The sequence below is a fragment of the Mus caroli genome, unplaced genomic scaffold (genome assembly GCF_978045245.1).
Source record: "Mus caroli unplaced genomic scaffold, Mus_caroli_1 scaffold_4, whole genome shotgun sequence".
NCBI lineage: Eukaryota > Metazoa > Chordata > Mammalia > Rodentia > Muridae > Mus > Mus caroli.
This window is the reverse complement of record NW_028227259.1, coordinates 125,028,611-125,045,609: the sequence shown is the minus strand read 5'-3', so window position 1 is coordinate 125,045,609 and position 16,999 is coordinate 125,028,611. Positions and strand designations below refer to the sequence as shown.

The window sequence follows — 16,999 nt, the reverse complement described above, 5'->3', positions numbered from 1 at the left end:
AGGCTGGCAGACAACTGATCCCCATAAGGTAAAGAAATTAATATACCTGCTAATGTTGCAATTTATCTATTTCTGGTTACTGAGAGCACTTAAAGACAGCAGAAGCTCAATCCAAAGACAAAGAGAACACATTTACGTTATTGAGAGTAATTAAAGATCAACATTCACAGTATGTAAAGAGCAACAATGAATCAATAAGAAGACAGCTCCCAAGAGAAAACCACAGACAAAACACAAGGCAGGTGCTTCCCAGAAAGAGAAGAAAATGGCTACTAAGAAAGACAAACTAGTCTTAGGCTGCAGGCAGGACCCACTCTAGCAGCCTCATTCAGAGGTACCGGTGTTTGACCAGCAGGATTCAGTTCTTATGCTTGAAAAGGATACTGTTCAATAGTTCTTTTGGAGCTTTGTGCAGCTTCCCTGGGTGTCAGCTACTGGGGAGGAGGGAGGAGTAGAGCTGGGGTGTGTGCCCAGTGTCCCAGGATCCCTTTCAGTGGGGAGAGGTGGCCCTGAACCTCAGCATGGGCTCTGTCAGTAACCCTCGCTGACCTTCCTCTTTCAGAGCAACAGTGGCCAGAGGCCACCGGTCAGTCTTGAAGTCCTGTCAAAGTGTTGTAGAGAGCTGTGTGTGTCAGGGCTTTAGGTAGCCCTGCAGGATCCATCATAACCTCTTACTGTGCATAAGGATTCTCCTAGCTACACAACTTGGGGAGTTGAGCTGTGCCCGTGTGCAGCAGATCACCCCATCTGGGCTTGTTGAGGTTACACATCTCATGGACTCTCACACAAATACCCAGCTGTTCCCTAGTGCTTGCTGTGTGCACTTCTGCTCTAACTGCTTCTGGCCTGGGTTGTATTGCTGGGGAGACTGAGGGGAGGGGAGAGCTTGTGCAGCTTACAGAAGGCCTTGTCCCTGCAGATGAATCCTTTTCTGTGTGATTTTTAAGGTAAGCAACCCTCTCTCTGGGCTCAGTAGGGACGTCCATTGATCTGCATTGTTTCCCAGAGTGACCTGTGGTAGGACTGTTTTTCTGTTAATCCTTGGGACCTTAGGAGAAGGGATACAAATTGCCCACATCCCCCATTCCCTGGAAGGAATTCAGCCACACCTGAGATGCAGAAGCAGGCTCTGTCTCCCAGACCCAAGCCTCCTTCCACATCTCCAGCTCAGATGCAGCCTCAGGAACTGTCAGGTGACCCGAGACCTGCCCAGGACAATCTCTAGTCTCACTGTGCCCCTCCTAGGTCCCTATGATGCCCCTGCATCAGCAGGTTTACCAGGATTAAGGCAGCTCAGGGTTTATCTCCCCCTAGTTACACACATAATTACCTTCAATCCCATGCCCATGCCCATGCCCATGTATTTAAATCTAGCCTCCGTGGACGAACACAGTTGTTTGACATTCTGAGTCTGACTTATTCCCAAAAGATGAGGCAATCTAGAACCTTATTGGCTTTTGGCTTTTGTTTGTTTGTTTGTTTTTAACATAGATTCCCCTTTCACTTTTCAGGGCTGACTAGTATTCCCCTGCACATATGCCAGCTTTCTCTACATCCTTTATCCTGGTTGTTGGGCTCCTAGACTTTTCAACTTCTGGACCGATAGGGCGGCTCCCATACTCCCTTGCCAATTTTTCTCATCATTGTCTTTCAGAGTGGCTCCTTTGACAGTGACACAGACATTAAGGACACAACAGAAGTCAACATCACAGTCTTTTTAAAAGGTCTCAATTGTTATAAAGCAGTGTATAAGTGTCAGGGAGAGTTCCTGAAGGAAATTAAGAAACAGCTGTGCAAACTACCAGGGGAGAAAAAGTTTCAATTGCATTATGAAGTTCAGAATCCAGAGGAGCCCAGCCCCCTGTTTCTGAGCTTCAAGCTGAGCTCCCCTGAGCTGCAGCAGGAGGTGGAATGTAGAGCGTGGCTAGTCCGTAAAGTCCTGGGTAAGTCAGAAAGCCTTAGGGCCTCAGCTTGGCCTTTCCACCTGACTTCATCCTGCCTGCTGTCTGTCTGTCTGTCTGTCTGCCTGCCAGTCTCTCTCTGTCTCTGTCTACTTCCCTCTCCCTGCCCCCTGCTTCTTCTTTTCCTTCCCCCCCCTGCCTCCCCCCTGTCTCTCTCTTCCTCCCTCTCTCCTTTCCCCTCCCCCCTCTCCTTTTCCCCAAACCCTCCTGTCTCTCCCTTCCTCTCCTCTCTCCCTTTCCTTCTCCTTCTCTCCCTCCTCCTCCTCCTCCTTCTTCCTCTCTCTCTCTCTCTCTCTCTCTCCCTCTCCCTCTCCCTCTCCCTCTCCCTCTCCCTCTCCCTCTCCCTCTCCCTCTCCCTCTCCCTCTCCCTCTCTCTCTGTGTCTTTCTCCCTTTATCTTTCTGTTGCTCATGGATTCCCTCGTGCATGGGGGTGTTGCATGTTGATACATTGTGTCTGAGTTTGATCTGGATGGAGGTTATACACCTCAGGAGCCATCCATTCTTTTGAGACCTAATCTCTCCCTGGTTCAGAATTCACCAACTAAGGTTGACTGTCTGGGCAAAAAGCCACAGGGACCCTCGAGTCTCCACCTCCCCAGCCCTGTGGTTACAATCCTACCCCCACCACTCCCTGTTTTTTTTCCCTGAGTCCTGGGAGTCTGACATGGGTCCTCATGCTTATGAGACAAGTGTATTACTGAACCATCTGCCAGCCCATACCTTCTATTCCTGAACTGAAAACAATCCATCCAGAGTATTTCCTTAAAGGCAATCTGTGGAGGAAGGGTATTAGAATTTTGGGAGCGAGAATCCATCACAGAAGGATGTTAAGTGGGATGCTGGCTCAGTTATGGGATGGGGGCATCTTAGATACCCTCCTTGGTATACCAGTGCTATTCCTGACAGACTATGGATTTGGTCTTTCTAAGCACGAGACAGCATAGAACTCCCTGAAAATTAATAACTCATGAATCTTCTCCCAAGAAGAATGGGAACCCTCAAACCTGTGCAGAGAGAGGCCTGTGGGAGTGTTTGTGACTAATGGAGAAATTCTCAGGGAAACTCTGTCACACTTAAGAAATCCATACACCCAGCCAGTGCCACCCAACCTCATACATGCACACACTTGTTATACCATTACACATTAAAGGCTCCTCTACATGAAGATCTCACAGTAGGCCTTTCACACAGTGTGTCTTCAAAATTACAAATTGCCCAATCTACCCAAAGAAAACCATGAACAGCCATGAAAGACCAGTATGGGCTTGGGGCAGTTAGAGAATACTTGAGGCTTTTCATTTGGGGGAAGCACAACACCCCCTGCTGGCCACTGTGTGAACTGCTGCTACAACTTAGAGACACGCCCTTGGCTTAGGAGAGCCATGGAAACAGTCCAGAGTCTCAGGCAGCAGGGACTGAGAGGGCCAGCCTGGGAGTAGAACCAGGGCAGCCTGCTGTGGGAAGCTGCAAGAGGCTTAGAACCCTGCTCAGTGGAGGGGGCTCAGAGGGAGTGACCCAGAAATGAGCTGGGAGGGTGGCTCCTGCAGAAGCCTGTTTTGCTCATAGACTTCCCCAGCCTGTGGCAGCTTTCCAGTGAGGAAGTAGCGACACTAAAAAAAAAGGGGGGGGGGGCTAGCCTAGGGATACCTGTACCCAGCTCTGAGGTGTGGTGAGGCCATGGCTAGATGAGGAGATATGCTTGCTGTGGACAACCTCTGCTCTGTTCACTGAACCCCATAGATAGTGATTCTCACTCTAGAGAGAAGGAGGCTCCTCAGAGGAGGGTTGAGCCTATACATGAGCGAAACTTCCTTTATAGATGAACCGAGAAAAAACAAGCAACTTGACATTAAACTCTACAATGAAATCTACTCCGAACTCATCCATGAGTGCACCACCCCGGACCTGGAGGATGTTGTTGATTCGGACTGGAATGGTGATTTCGCCCTGAGCTTCACGGAGCTCCAGAAAAACTTGCTGAGATATCGTCCCCCCCCAAGTTGAGGAACCTCATCTGTCTGGTCAAGTACTGGCATCAACTGGTAAGGTATCTGGCCCAGTCCCTATGGGCCCTGTGTGTACAGAGTGTAGATGCCAGACAGGGATAACGTCTATTCCGGTTTTTGCTGTCTATGGACATGATAGCTTTATCACATGACCAAGAGCGCCTTGGGAAAGAAAGGTCTCACTTGGTTACACATCTCAGTCACAGGGCATCATTGAGGGAAGTCAGGACAGTAACTGCAGCAGAAACCATGGAGGAATTCTGCTCACTGGCTTCATCTCCATGGCTCACTCAGATTGCTTTATTACAGAGCGCACACACCCAGGCATGGCACCAACCACATTCATCACTGACCACGAACATGTCCCCACAGACAGCCCTAAACCAGACTGGATAAGGCATTGTCTTAAGGGTATCCCCTGCTTGATGACACTAGCTTATGTGTCGTTGACAAAAACTCATTTCACAAAGTACCCATCCTCAGGTTGATGCTCACACACACACACACACACACACACACACACACACACACACACACACCTCTACTGAACCATAACCTTTCCTTTCTTGATTTTCCCTAAGATCTCGTGTCAGTATCACATCATAAAATACAACATAGCTTTAAAAATCTCAAACTTATTTAAAATTCCAGACTCTAGATTAGTCTCTTAACTGTGGGCTCACATAAAATTAAGAGCACAAACTAAATGCTTTCTTATTCCAAAAGGGAAGAATTAGGTCACTGTCACAGTCAGATTAAAACACAACCAAAGACCAGCAGAGCAAAAGGCTCAGTATCTGATATCTGGGACTCAGTTCTCTGAGCTTCTCTGGCTCTGCCATCCACAGCACACACAGCAGGTCTCAGGCTCAGGCCAGCTCTGTTCTCACATTGCTCTGTTCCTGACAGTCGTGTCCTGCTCAGGGCGAGTCTGGTATCTTGGGGTCTTCACTGCCTTGAGGCTGCACTTTCACCAATGGCTTCTCCTGGCCTCTCTCAGTGCCAGGCCTCAGCTGCTTCCCATGACCCCTCCAATCCTGCAATTTTCATGGGACTTACTGGTCACACTGGAGAGAGTCATCTAACTCTCTCTTCAGCCACATCTATTTCACTGTTTTCTGGTTGCTGCTTCATCTCTGTCTTTGGATTTCTGCATCTTTATTTGGCCATATTTCCTGTCCTTCTCTCTGGTATTTACTACTTGCCATTTCAAGCTACTATTTCTCTAAACTTGTGACTTCTCATTATTTTCAGGGTTTCTCTACTGTGTTTGTGGCATTTGTATATGTGTGCCTGTTCGTGGGAACACATGTCTTTGTGTGTGCTTGTATGTGCATAAGAATGTGAGGGCCAGAGTGTGAGGGCAGGTCCTCAGTCACTCCCCACCTTGTAAACTCAGTCAGAGTCTCACACAGGACACACAGTGTGCTGGATCAGCAGTTCTGGACAGTCCAGAAGCCCCTGGAAGCCCCAACTCCATCACCTGATGCTGAGATGATGAGTTGGTTTCCTCATTGGCTTGGCCCATGTTTAGGCTCTTACCTACACTTTGCAAGGTTGTACGGGGTCGGGGCACCTTATCCACTGAGACATCTTCCCAGTTACTACAGAGACCATGAAAGAACTTCCACAGTGAGTACTCCTTATGTCCCGCCCCTACCCTCGCTCCTGGCTGTCACTCATGGTGTCCTGATTCCTTCTGGGCCTGTTAGTGAGTATGGAGCACAAGGTGTTCACCTCAGCCACTCAACTCTTAGCTGTAGCATAGGAGAAGCCTGAGACGAAGTGACTAGGTGTGGCTGTGTGACAATAACCCGGTCATGACATCATCAGGTGGCAGCTGAATTGAGCCTGTGAGAAGTGTCTCCCTCAACACCAGAGCTGAGAGCCCCGTGTTTTCTCATTGCCTTTCTCTTCTCAGTGTATGGAGCAGCTGGGGAAGCCTGTACCCCCACGGTACGCCCTGGAGCTGCTCACAGTCTATGCCTGGGAACAGGGGAGTAGAGATGCTGATTTCAACATAGCCCGGGGCTTCCGGACCGTCTTGAAACTGATCACCAAGTACGAGTATCTTATAATCTACTGGACAGTATATTATGACTTTCGACACAAAGAGGTCTCTGACTACCTGTACACACAGCTCCAAAAGGACAGGTAGCTTGTCCCCACATGGCTTTGCTCCCCGTGGCTGTCAGGCTGCAATCCAGTGAAAAGGGGGGAGGTGGGAACTCCGTGTCAATGCAGCATCTCCTGTATTCGAGACTGTCCTGATGTCACCTGGTTGAGATGAAGCCCTAGAGCCCTGGTGGGCAGGGGTGGGCTCTCCTGTCTGCAGATGAGGAGACCAAGGCTCTGACATTGTCCAGACCAAGCAGCAAAGGAAGAGGGAGGACATGGAGTGGGGACTGAGATTTTCCAAGAGTGACAGGGTCATTAGGCTGTGATGCACCAAAGACCAGAGATGGGGTCCCAGGTCACACAGCGAATAAAGGGTAGAGGATTCAACCCCAGCCCACCTAGGTCATCCCCAAAGATACCCCCAGGACTGCTGTATGCTGTGGGGCAGGGTCTCTGGCCAAACTTTGGTAGGGGTTCTCTTCTGGGTTCCTCCTCTACCCATGCGCAGTAAGACTTGGAGCACTGTCCAGTTCGTCAGTTCATCTCTGAATGTTGTTCTGCAGACCAATCATCCTGGACCCGGCTGACCCAACAAGGAACATAGCTGGTTGTACGACCATGGGCTGGGATTTTATGGCATCCGTGGCAAAAGCCTGGCTGGATTACCCATGCTTTAGGGACATGGATGGTTCCCAAGTGAGATCCTGGGTAGTGCCGGTGAGAACCTGTGTTATCATCATTCCTGTCCCCTTGCACACAGCTTCGGTCACCCCATCTATTTGGAGAATATTCTCACTGGGACGTGGTCTTTTGCTAAAGGTCTCCACACTCCTGTGGGGTCCAGCTGCTTGCTTTGTTTGACAGGCATTGTAGTGCCCTTCAAAGATATCATGGGCTGGCCACATGGCTCAGTGGGTAAAGGCCCTGCCAACAAAGTGGACCTGGCTTTGATCCCTAGAATCTATATGGTAGAAAGAGAGAGCAATGCTCCAATATTTCCTCTGACTTTCTTCTCTCTTCTGCTATGTAGGTAGACATGTGTGCACACATATGCATTCAAGCACACATTCTTGCAAGCTCATACAGTTACACACACAAAACACTAACACACATTCTCTTACTCACATGCTTTCACACACAGAGTCACGCACACTAACTCTAACAAATGCACACGCCTATGTGCACATGCAAGTACACATGTGGATGCAGAAACACACACATACACACATACAGAGAGACCAGAAGGGACAGACAGACTGTAGGATAAGAGAGCTGAAGCCCCTGGTTCAGGGACACTCAGCTAGTGAGTGATTGACAGGGCTGGGATCCCGTGGACTCTGAAGCCACCATCAGGTCCATGGAGCAGCCTGTCCTGCCTGTCTCCTTGTCATGTGGCCAATGGGTCTCAGCAGGGCTGTGTCATGGCCACAGAGGCACAAAGAAAGGGATCTGCACTTGGACCTCTCCCCTCCTGGGGCAGGGCCTGCCTGATGCTAGGGACCCAGTGGTTCCATGTGTGCCCTCCAGATGGAGTTTAGCATGGCTGCAGGGATGCTGGACCCATACCCTAGGGCAGGATGGGAGTTTGATGGGTGTGGGGATGGTGATTGGGAATGGGGAGGGCGGGTTAGGCTGCAGTGGCTTTTAGTACTGACCCACAGCAGACAAGTGTCTATGCCCTGTTTGGCATTTGACCGACCTGTCACTGAGTGAAGGCACCTCAGGTGGGGCTATATGTACCCTCAACAGCTCAGCCATGAAAAGGTCCTGATGACTAACTTCCCAAGCTGGTTTGTACCATCCCTTCTACCGAGGAGCTCTAGGTGGCCAATAAAAAGTGCCCACCTCAGAGATCATTTATAACCCTTCCATGTGGGAAGGTGGACTATTGACGTGACTATATGTTTCCATTCCAGATGGAAGCTCCTGGGCTAAAACAACAGGTTAGATATTTTCCTTTGGTCTTTGTTTCTTTTGATGTGTGTTTCTGCTGTGTAGCCCAGGCTGGCCTGGAACTTGCCATCCTCCAGCCTTAATACTGCAGTGTGGGACAGAGGTTCTAACCACACCCTGCCTTCCGTTCCTCCTCAGGTGAAAAAGAATTACTCTTGGGGTTGTTACTCGTTTCCTGTAAGCCCTTGACCCAGAAAGGACAGGAAGCTACCCAAAGCCCCACTGAGGGAGGATCGGACCCGTGGTCAGACTCCAGGCTCTGACCACTGCCTGCACACCCCTGCATCCAGTCCCATCACAGGCAGCTTTCCTCACAGCCTGCTTCATCTGCCTCGTCCTCTGACAGTGTTCTCTGGGAGAGGAGAGATTCAGAAGGGGAAGGGAGAACACAAGCTTGAATTACACCTGTCCACCTGGCTGGTTCTGTCCAGTGTCTGATCAATAATAAACCACAGAAAGCCATGAATGTGAATGTGAACTCTGAGGGGTGGATCCATAGAAGTACGTGTGTGTGTGCATGTGATTGGACTAGATGCATTAATGCTTGTATACATTCCACATGGGACCAGGCACCAAACACTCAGCAGTGAAGAGAGCAGAAGGAAACGACTTCAGCTTTTGATGCAGGATGGCGTGGGGTCCTTCCAGGTCTCATCTTACACATAAACACAAGAGAGGAACCCTCGGTTTCTTCTGCCCATGAGCCCAAGACAAGATTCTAGCCCTGCCCTATCTGACACAGAAGCGGTTCCCTGGCCACACATGGACATGGATCACTGAGACTGTGGCCTATGCACTCAGGGTGTCCTTGAGTGGCTACAACATGCAGGCTGGGGTCCCATAGGTGTAGGGAAAATTAAAAGTGCCCAGAATGTTTGACACATGTGACTTTGAAACAGGGTCATGGGTAGTGAACACCATCTTTGACACACTGGGTTAAGTCACTATGATTGTTGGCTTCCTTCCTCTTTTTTCTGAAAAAAGATTTGTGATGTGACACACGCTGTCCTGGAACTCACAGGAATACTCCTGCCTCAGTCTTCCAAGTTCTGGAATCTTTCTGTCTCTCTGTCTTTGTCTCTCTGTCTCTCTCACACACAAGCACACACAGACATACAGTCACATACATAGGTACATACACGTGGGTGTGCACATGCGTGCGCACATACACACCCACACCACCTCCTCACAGAGACCCATGGTGCCATTGATCAGTGTTGTGTCAGACCCAAAATATCCTCATGTGCTCTCTCCTCATGGACATCCCAAGAGAACTGCTTAGCCACGATGATCTTGGTGGTTTACTTGGCTCTGACATCAAAGCCACAGGCAACTCAGGATGATGTCTCTAAGTCAGGCCTCATGCACACTGGGTAAGCACTCAGCCACTGAGCCACACACACCTTCTCCCTCTGTCAGACACTAGGCAAGCCCTTCCCTGCTGAGCCATACACACAGCTGCCACATTTGATCTCAACGATCTCCATCTTTCCATTCCCCCATGGAGAAATGGGATGCAGGCATTACAGATCATGCATGGCATTACATTAGTGTGGGGAGATGAGGGAAGACATGATGGGTCCACAGCATGGCAGGGGACCACAGGCCATGTTTATTAGAACCCTGTGTATCTGGGGGTGTTTCAGAAGGGCAAGACTGGAATCATAGACCAGCATCACTGGATCCCCCAACAGCTCAGATAAAGTACAGGGAGGGTGTGGTTTGTCCTGTGCTGCAGGGGACAAGCATCCTCTCACACACGGAGACACTGGGGCTCCTGGTCCTCAGGGCTGCTGGAGTGAGATCTGAATGAATGAGGTCAGGGAGATCCACCCCTCCCCCTTCACAGAGATTGAGAGTGGACATTGGGGACAGGAGTAGGGTTTGGGGACAGGAGCAGGGGGTGGGAGATGGTAGCCCTCAGCAATTTCCTGCATTCTTAATAAGAAGGGGCTCAAGTGTAGACGGCACAACTGGATATTTTATGGTTAATGTATTTGTGTATTTATGGAAGTGCTAGTTCACCACACTGAACCAGGGAACCGGTGAACCTCTGTATGAAGTATGGTGTGTATTGGTGTGTGTTAGTGTGTGTGTTAGTGTGTATGCGCATGTGCGTGCATGTGTGTGTGTGTATAACTCTAGAACTTAGAAGCTTGGGGCATGAGGAAATCTGTGAATTCCAGACTAGAGTGGGACATATAATAAGATCCAGTTGGAAGGAAGGAAGGAAGGAGGGAGGGAGGGAGGGAGGGAGGGAGGGAGGGAGGGAAAGAGAGAGGCAGAGAGAAAGGAAGGAGGGAGAATAACTTAATTTGTTTTAGTTTAAGTCGGTGCACTGTGATTTAACTCAGTGCTTCAAATCTCTCCCTCCCACAGACAACTAAGTTTTAAGTGGGTTGTGTCTTTCTAAACATGAGGCATGTTAGACTTAACTGAAAATTAATATCTGATGAGTCTCCTCCATGCCCCCACCCCAAAAAATGGGACCCTCAGACCTGGAGAGAGGCCTGGATGTCAGCGGGGGGGGGGGGAGGGTGTACAGGTATAGATCTTCTCAGAGGAGCTCTGTCCCCCTCAGAAAAACTGGAATCCCAGCCACTGCCATCCCAGCCCTCCCCCCTTCTGTCCTAACCGGCAAAAGATCTTACACCAGACCTGACACACAGAGTGTCTCCAAAATTACAAATTGCCCAAAGACAACCAGGAACACCCCTGAATGCTGTGGGGCTTGGGGAGCCTAGAAAATACTTGAGGCTTTACATTTGGGGGAAGCACAGCACCCCCTTCTGGCTACTGTGTAAACTGCTGCTGTTAACTTAGAGACACGCCCTTGGCTTAGGAGAGCCATGCAAACAGTCCAGAGTCTCAGGCAGCAGGCACTGAGAGGGCCAGCCTGGGAGTAGGACCAGGGCAGCCTGCTGTGGGAAGCTGCAAGAGGCTTAGAACCCTGCTCAGTGAAGGGGGCTCAGATGGGGTGACCCAGAAATAAGCTGGGAGGGGGCTCCTGCAGAGGCCTGTCTTGCTCATAGACTTCCCCAGCCTGCGGCAGCTTTCCAACTGGGATCAGCTCCACCACAGAAAGACTGGCTTTGGGACTGGAGGTGTGTGTGACAGCCCAAAAGAGGACCCCAACCACCATCCTAGCCCAGGTGACTGGGCACAGAAATCCAGAATAAGCCAGGAGGGCCCTGGGCCACTGTGTGACTGAGCATGTCTTCAGCTCCACAAGTGAGTGATTTTGCCCTGTGCCAGCATCCTAGCCTGATGGTATGGGCTGCTGCAACCACAAACACACACCTAAGGCACAGCTCACTGCCTGTCTAGTCTACTCAGACATGTGTGTGCACACACAAACACACTAACACACCAATTTCATACCTGCTACCTATCTACTCTACAAGCGCACTACACACACACACACACACACACACACACCACTGCCATATCTTGCCATATCTCATTGCTCTCAGGTCCTGGACAACCCTCACCCCACCCCCTGCAAAAGAAAAAATCCACATGACATGAAGTTAGGCACTATAGAAAATCATTCGCCTAAAGCACAGTGTCTGGGGAGACAGCTCAGTGGATAAGGGCGATTGCTGCTCAAGCATGAGGACCTGAGTTCAAATCCCCAACACCCACCTAAGCTTAGGAAGTGCCACACACTGACCTGTACTGCCAGTGCTATGGGTGGACAGAGACAGGAGAATCTCTGTGGCCTGCTGGATGCCTACCAAGCTTCCTGTTCACAGACAGACTCTGCCATAAAGGGAGGAGGTGAGAAACTATAAAGGAAGACATCCAATGTCCTCATCTGCCTCCAAACATAAATGTAGAACTCACACACACACACACACATACACACACACACACACACACACACACTACATACAGCATGAGCAAAATATGACAGGGACACTGTAAGCATAGATATGATATACAGATCTGATATACAGATATGATATACGGATATGATATATGGATATGACATACAGATATGATATATGGATATGATATACAGACTGCTTCACAGTAAACTTTGACTCCGGCAAGAGTGTACACAGATGACAAGTACCATGCAGGTAATTCTGGATACAAGGATGTGATTGGCTGTGATTAGATGATCATGCAGCTCTCTCTTGTGTGCTGGTTCCTGCCATCACTGTCTGCAGGCTTGTGAGGAAGGAACTGCCCTTGGACCAATTGGTGGAATGAATTTTTCAGGGCCACTTTCTTTTTTTTTTTTTTTTTTTTTTTTGAGTTTTTGAGACAGGGTTTCTCTGTGTATCCCTGGCTGTCCTGGAACTCACTCTGTAGACCAGGCTGGCCTCGAACTCAGAAATCCACCTGCCTCTGCCTCCCAAGTGCTGGGATTAAAGGCGTGTGCCACCACTGCCTGGCTCAGGGCCACATCTTGTATAAAGTCCTGAGGTGTGGTGGGGCACATGGCTGTATGGGCAGTTGTGCTTGCAGTGGTAAAACTCTGCCATTTCCACTGAACCTCATGGCCAGTGGTTGTCACCCCAGAAAGACTAAAGAACCTTAGAGAAAAGCTAAGGTGTTAACTGAATGAAATCTCCATTACAGGTAATTTCTGCTTCTACAACAAACCTGACCCCCAAATCCATGCCAGTCTCATCAGAGCACAAGGCTCACTGCATGCCAGCACATTGGTTTCTTATATCCACACGGATGTTTTACGTCTTTGTCTGTGGGTATGGCACACAAGTGCTAGTGTTTGTGCAGGCTGGAGGAGCCTGACCCTCTGTAGCTGGACTTACAGATGCCTGTGAGCCACCCAACACAGGTGCTGTGAGGCAAAGGCAGGAGCCATGCAAGAGCAGGGAGTGTTCTTAGCCACCAAGCGTGGTGTAAGGCACACGTGCGGGCTGCTTTAGCTGGTTGAACTTGGTCTTGCAAGTTGAGCACTTACTTCCCTGACTGAGCCAGTTCTTTACTGGCCTAATCTTTAACCTGGGGATGCCCTGCCTGGTGGCAGCTGGTGCCTGATGGAGCTGGTTCATAGATGCAGTGTAAAACATGGGGTACGTTCACATTTTCTAGAGGCCACTTTAAACGCCGTTGGGAAGATAGGACTCAGCAGTTAAGGGCATTGGCTGCTCTTCCAGAGGTCCAATTTAATGCTCCCCCACCCCTGCACCTGCCTGCACCTGTACCTACATGGTGGTGGTTCACAACGGATGTAACTGCAGTTCCAGAGGATATAGTGCCCTCTTCTGGCCTCTATGGGTACTGCGTGCAAGTGGTGCAGACATGGGATCAGGAAAAACTTGCACATCCAAAAAGTGATTTTTAAAATTATAAGGGCAGGTGCTTACATTTACAGACGGAGGTTAATGCACCAAACGAGGAATATGGTTACTTTTTTATAATCTCTGTCTACTTTGCCTGTTTCTATTCCTGTATAATTGACTGATTGATTGATTGATTGATTTTTCTTTGAGGGCTTCTGCTGCCCAGAACTTTCTGAGCTGGAACTTATAGTAATCCTCCTGCCTTAGGTTCCCAAGTTCTGAAATACAAATTCTGGGCACTTTTTATTTCCCCTGCACCTATGGGCCCCCAGCCTGCAATGTTGTAACCACTCAAGGGCACCCTGAGTGCCCAGGCCACAGTCTTAGTGTTCCATGTCCATGTGTGGCCAGGGAACCACTTCTGTGTCAGATAGGGCAGGGCTAGAATCTTGTCTTGGGGTCATGGGCAGAAGAAACCGAGGGTTCCTCTCTTGTGTTTATGTGTAAGATGAGACCTGGAAGGACCCCATGCCATCCTGCATCAAAGCTGAAGTCGTTTCCTTCTGCTCTCTTCACTGCTGAGTGTTTGGTGCCTGGTCCCATGTGGGGCGTATAACAAGGGCTCATTAGTGCATCCAGTTGAACCATGCACACACACATACACACACACACACACACCCCACACACACCCACCCCCCACCCCCCCACACACATACACACACACACATACACACACACACACATACACCCACCCACCCACCCCCACACACACGCCACTTCCTCCAGCCACCTCTCCACCAATAACAACAACAAAAGCGAAAGTGTCAGGACCCATCTTTGAGAAGCTAAAAGCTAGCAGGTGACCTTCCTGGAAGGTGGTCCCACCATGGACTGCAAACCTGTGGAGGTTTTGCTCTTCCAGGTGAAGTGAAAAGATTACATCTGAATAAAGCGTCCTATGATTAATATCTTCTTCCTGTTCTTATTAAACATATATAACAATTGATAGGTATTAGCCCACCCTTTTGAGCAGATTTCTGCAGGACAACCAAGATGTACTGTCTTGTGATGCAATATAGACAAATAGATGACTTCTTAATTCTTAATGATGCTCCTATAAGAGCTCCTAAAATTATACTAGTAATCGTTAACCCCTTCATAATAGGACTGTTATTAAAGCCCTCTCTGATATGAAAACTGCAGTTAGAACTCTGCCAGTTTCCACGTGGTCATGAGTTAATTGTTTCTGAGATAAAAACCAGGCATTTATAACTTAGAACAAATTTCAAGAGGTTGTAGAACAATTAACCAAAGGTCATAAAAAGGGAACTAATGATTTATTGTAGGTGCCAGGACAGGAGATAATTGGGGGGGGGGTTCAAGACAGGGTTTCTCTGTGTAGCCCTGGCTGTCCTGAAACTCACTCTGTAGACCAGGCTGGCCTCGAACTCAGAAATCCACCTGCCTCTGCCTCCCAAGTGGTGGGATTAAAGGTGTGCACCACCACTGTCCAGCCAGAAGATAAAATATTGATTCTGTTTATCTATACAGACTTCAATGATAACTTAGTTATGGCCTTGAGCTCTCCATGAACCTGTAGAGTTACTGACAGATATTGAATGTTTAGCCAGATAATTACTCTTGATGGATATGCATGTAAGCATCTTTGTTGTAAACTTCTTCTTCAATTATGATTTGGATTTATGTGTAAAACTCATTGTGAACTTTTGATCATGTGATGTGTGTATTCTGAAAGACATATACATGCTGAGGAAAGAGAAGAAGGAGGAGGAGGAGGAGAAGGAGGAGGACAGGCAAGACCTTCTTATAGCTGTCTCAAGATTCTAGCCCCAACTTTTCAGAATTTACAAGCCTTGTTTCAATTTAGCAATTGCCCTCTCTCTATCGGACACGTTCAAGTTCACTCTAGGCTTCCTGGGCTTGTGCATGAAGGTAAGGGTGAAATTTAATTCCTTGACAGAAAAGATTGCTTTTTATATTGAAGGCTACTTAGCAAAGTCTTATAGCACCCAGAGAAACTGCTCCTGCATCCCAAGCAGCTGCCAGCTCCCCTTGGGAGTTAGTCCCTGATGAGCCTGTGTCCTTGTGATTTAAGACCAACAAAGGTTACATATCTCCTGTCTTTTGGAAAGTTAGACTTTACTCTTGTATGTGTGGACGCTTATTTCTCATTGTTATTTGTGCCTTTGTCTAACCTGGGAAAGCTTTCAAAGATATGTTACAGGATCTGTTTCATTATTTTATAATCATGGGTATGCCAAGGACACCTTTGTTTAAACTTAATAAGCCCTCTAAAAATTGGTGTTTGACTCCCTAATTCCTCATATTCCACTGACATCCCCTTTAGTTCACAGGGAGAAGCTATTGTGGAATGAGCTCTTCAGACCTTAAAAGACATAGACGTCTAAATTACAAAATAAGATCATAATTACTCCTCTCCTTATCATACTTATCATACAGAATAAAATATAAGTCCCTTTTTAACCGTTTCAAACCTCTAATAAAAATAAAGACCTACTAACTGAATCATAAAGAAAGGACACACTACCATCCTGAAAGGTCTTTCAGATTACAGCATCAGGTTACACTTTCAACAATTTAAACAGAGACAAAAGCCTGCAGGCTTGACCAGTTGGGCAGATGGGAGAATCCCACAGCAAAAAATATTGCCAGAATGTTTTAAGTATGCCAGTATTGTTCTTTTAAAATAGTTGTTGCCCACGGTCTCTTACCCAGCTAGCGGAACCTTGCTTCTTCTGTTAAGAGCACAAGGGACTTCATGCTGGACCAGTGGCTGTGACCCTGCCCCTGAGGTTTGATCTGCCCTTAGAGGCAGGCTCTTTTGATGTGGAAATGAACCTGCTGCCGCTTGCAAATCAAGCTTGTCTCCTTTTGTAATGGGAATGGCGCCTAATTGGAGGCCAATCTCCCGTGAATAAACTTTAGCAGAAACTTTCTCTGGGACCCTAAGACTCACTCCTGTGGTATAGATTTTCTTTCTCACAGTTTCTAACAAGCCTGGTTAGTGTAGCTCTTATCTCAGGCAAAGTTCAGGTGGGGCTCCCTAGCCATATTCTGTTTTCTGTAACTTAATATTTCCTAAGCAGGTTTATCAGCAGGTCCTTTGTAGCATCCGATTTACCACTTCAAGTCTCTCCATCATCCTTACTGGGAAACTGTGCTCCACCAAAATAAACACCTCCCAGTCACCCTGAGCCCTAGAGAGTGGTGGTGGGGGGGCTACTGCACCCTTCTATATCAGACTAAGGAGATAACAACAGAACAGCAAGGGATTTATTCGGTCATTTTAATATAATTTGGACACAGTTTTATGAGGCAGCTACTGGCTTCCATTATCCCGAGCTTTTGTCCCCGCCGGCAAGAACACACTCAGGACAACCGGAATCTTCTGCAGCAAAGCTTTATTGCTTACTTCTCAGGAAGATCTCGACCCCAGAAAATGGAGTCCCTTATATAGCACTCAGTCATGACGTTTCAGCACCTGATGTGGCGTGACAGCTCTTGATTCGTTGCTCGCTCATCACACCACTATTACACCCCGAGAATGGGCAGTGACTAGGAGTGAGTTCACTCTCGCACTTGCGCACAAGGCTTGTTTACTAGTTTGTCACAGCGGAGGCCAGCGCCATCTTATAATGGTGATTGCTCGCGGCACGCGCA

At 48.4% G+C, this 16,999-nt stretch overlaps 1 pseudogene across 1 annotated transcript; it reads left to right on the top strand.

The window, feature by feature from the left end:
- Positions 1-521: 521 nt before the first annotated feature.
- Positions 522-8,274, top strand: LOC147005348 (inactive 2'-5' oligoadenylate synthetase 1C-like; annotated as a pseudogene). The gene is made up of 7 exons (XR_015046879.1): positions 522-530; positions 1,655-1,943; positions 3,782-4,004; positions 5,890-6,122; positions 6,650-6,803; positions 8,003-8,029; positions 8,178-8,274. The product of XR_015046879.1 is annotated as an inactive 2'-5' oligoadenylate synthetase 1C-like (transcript).
- The last annotated feature ends 8,725 nt before the right edge of the window (positions 8,275-16,999 follow it).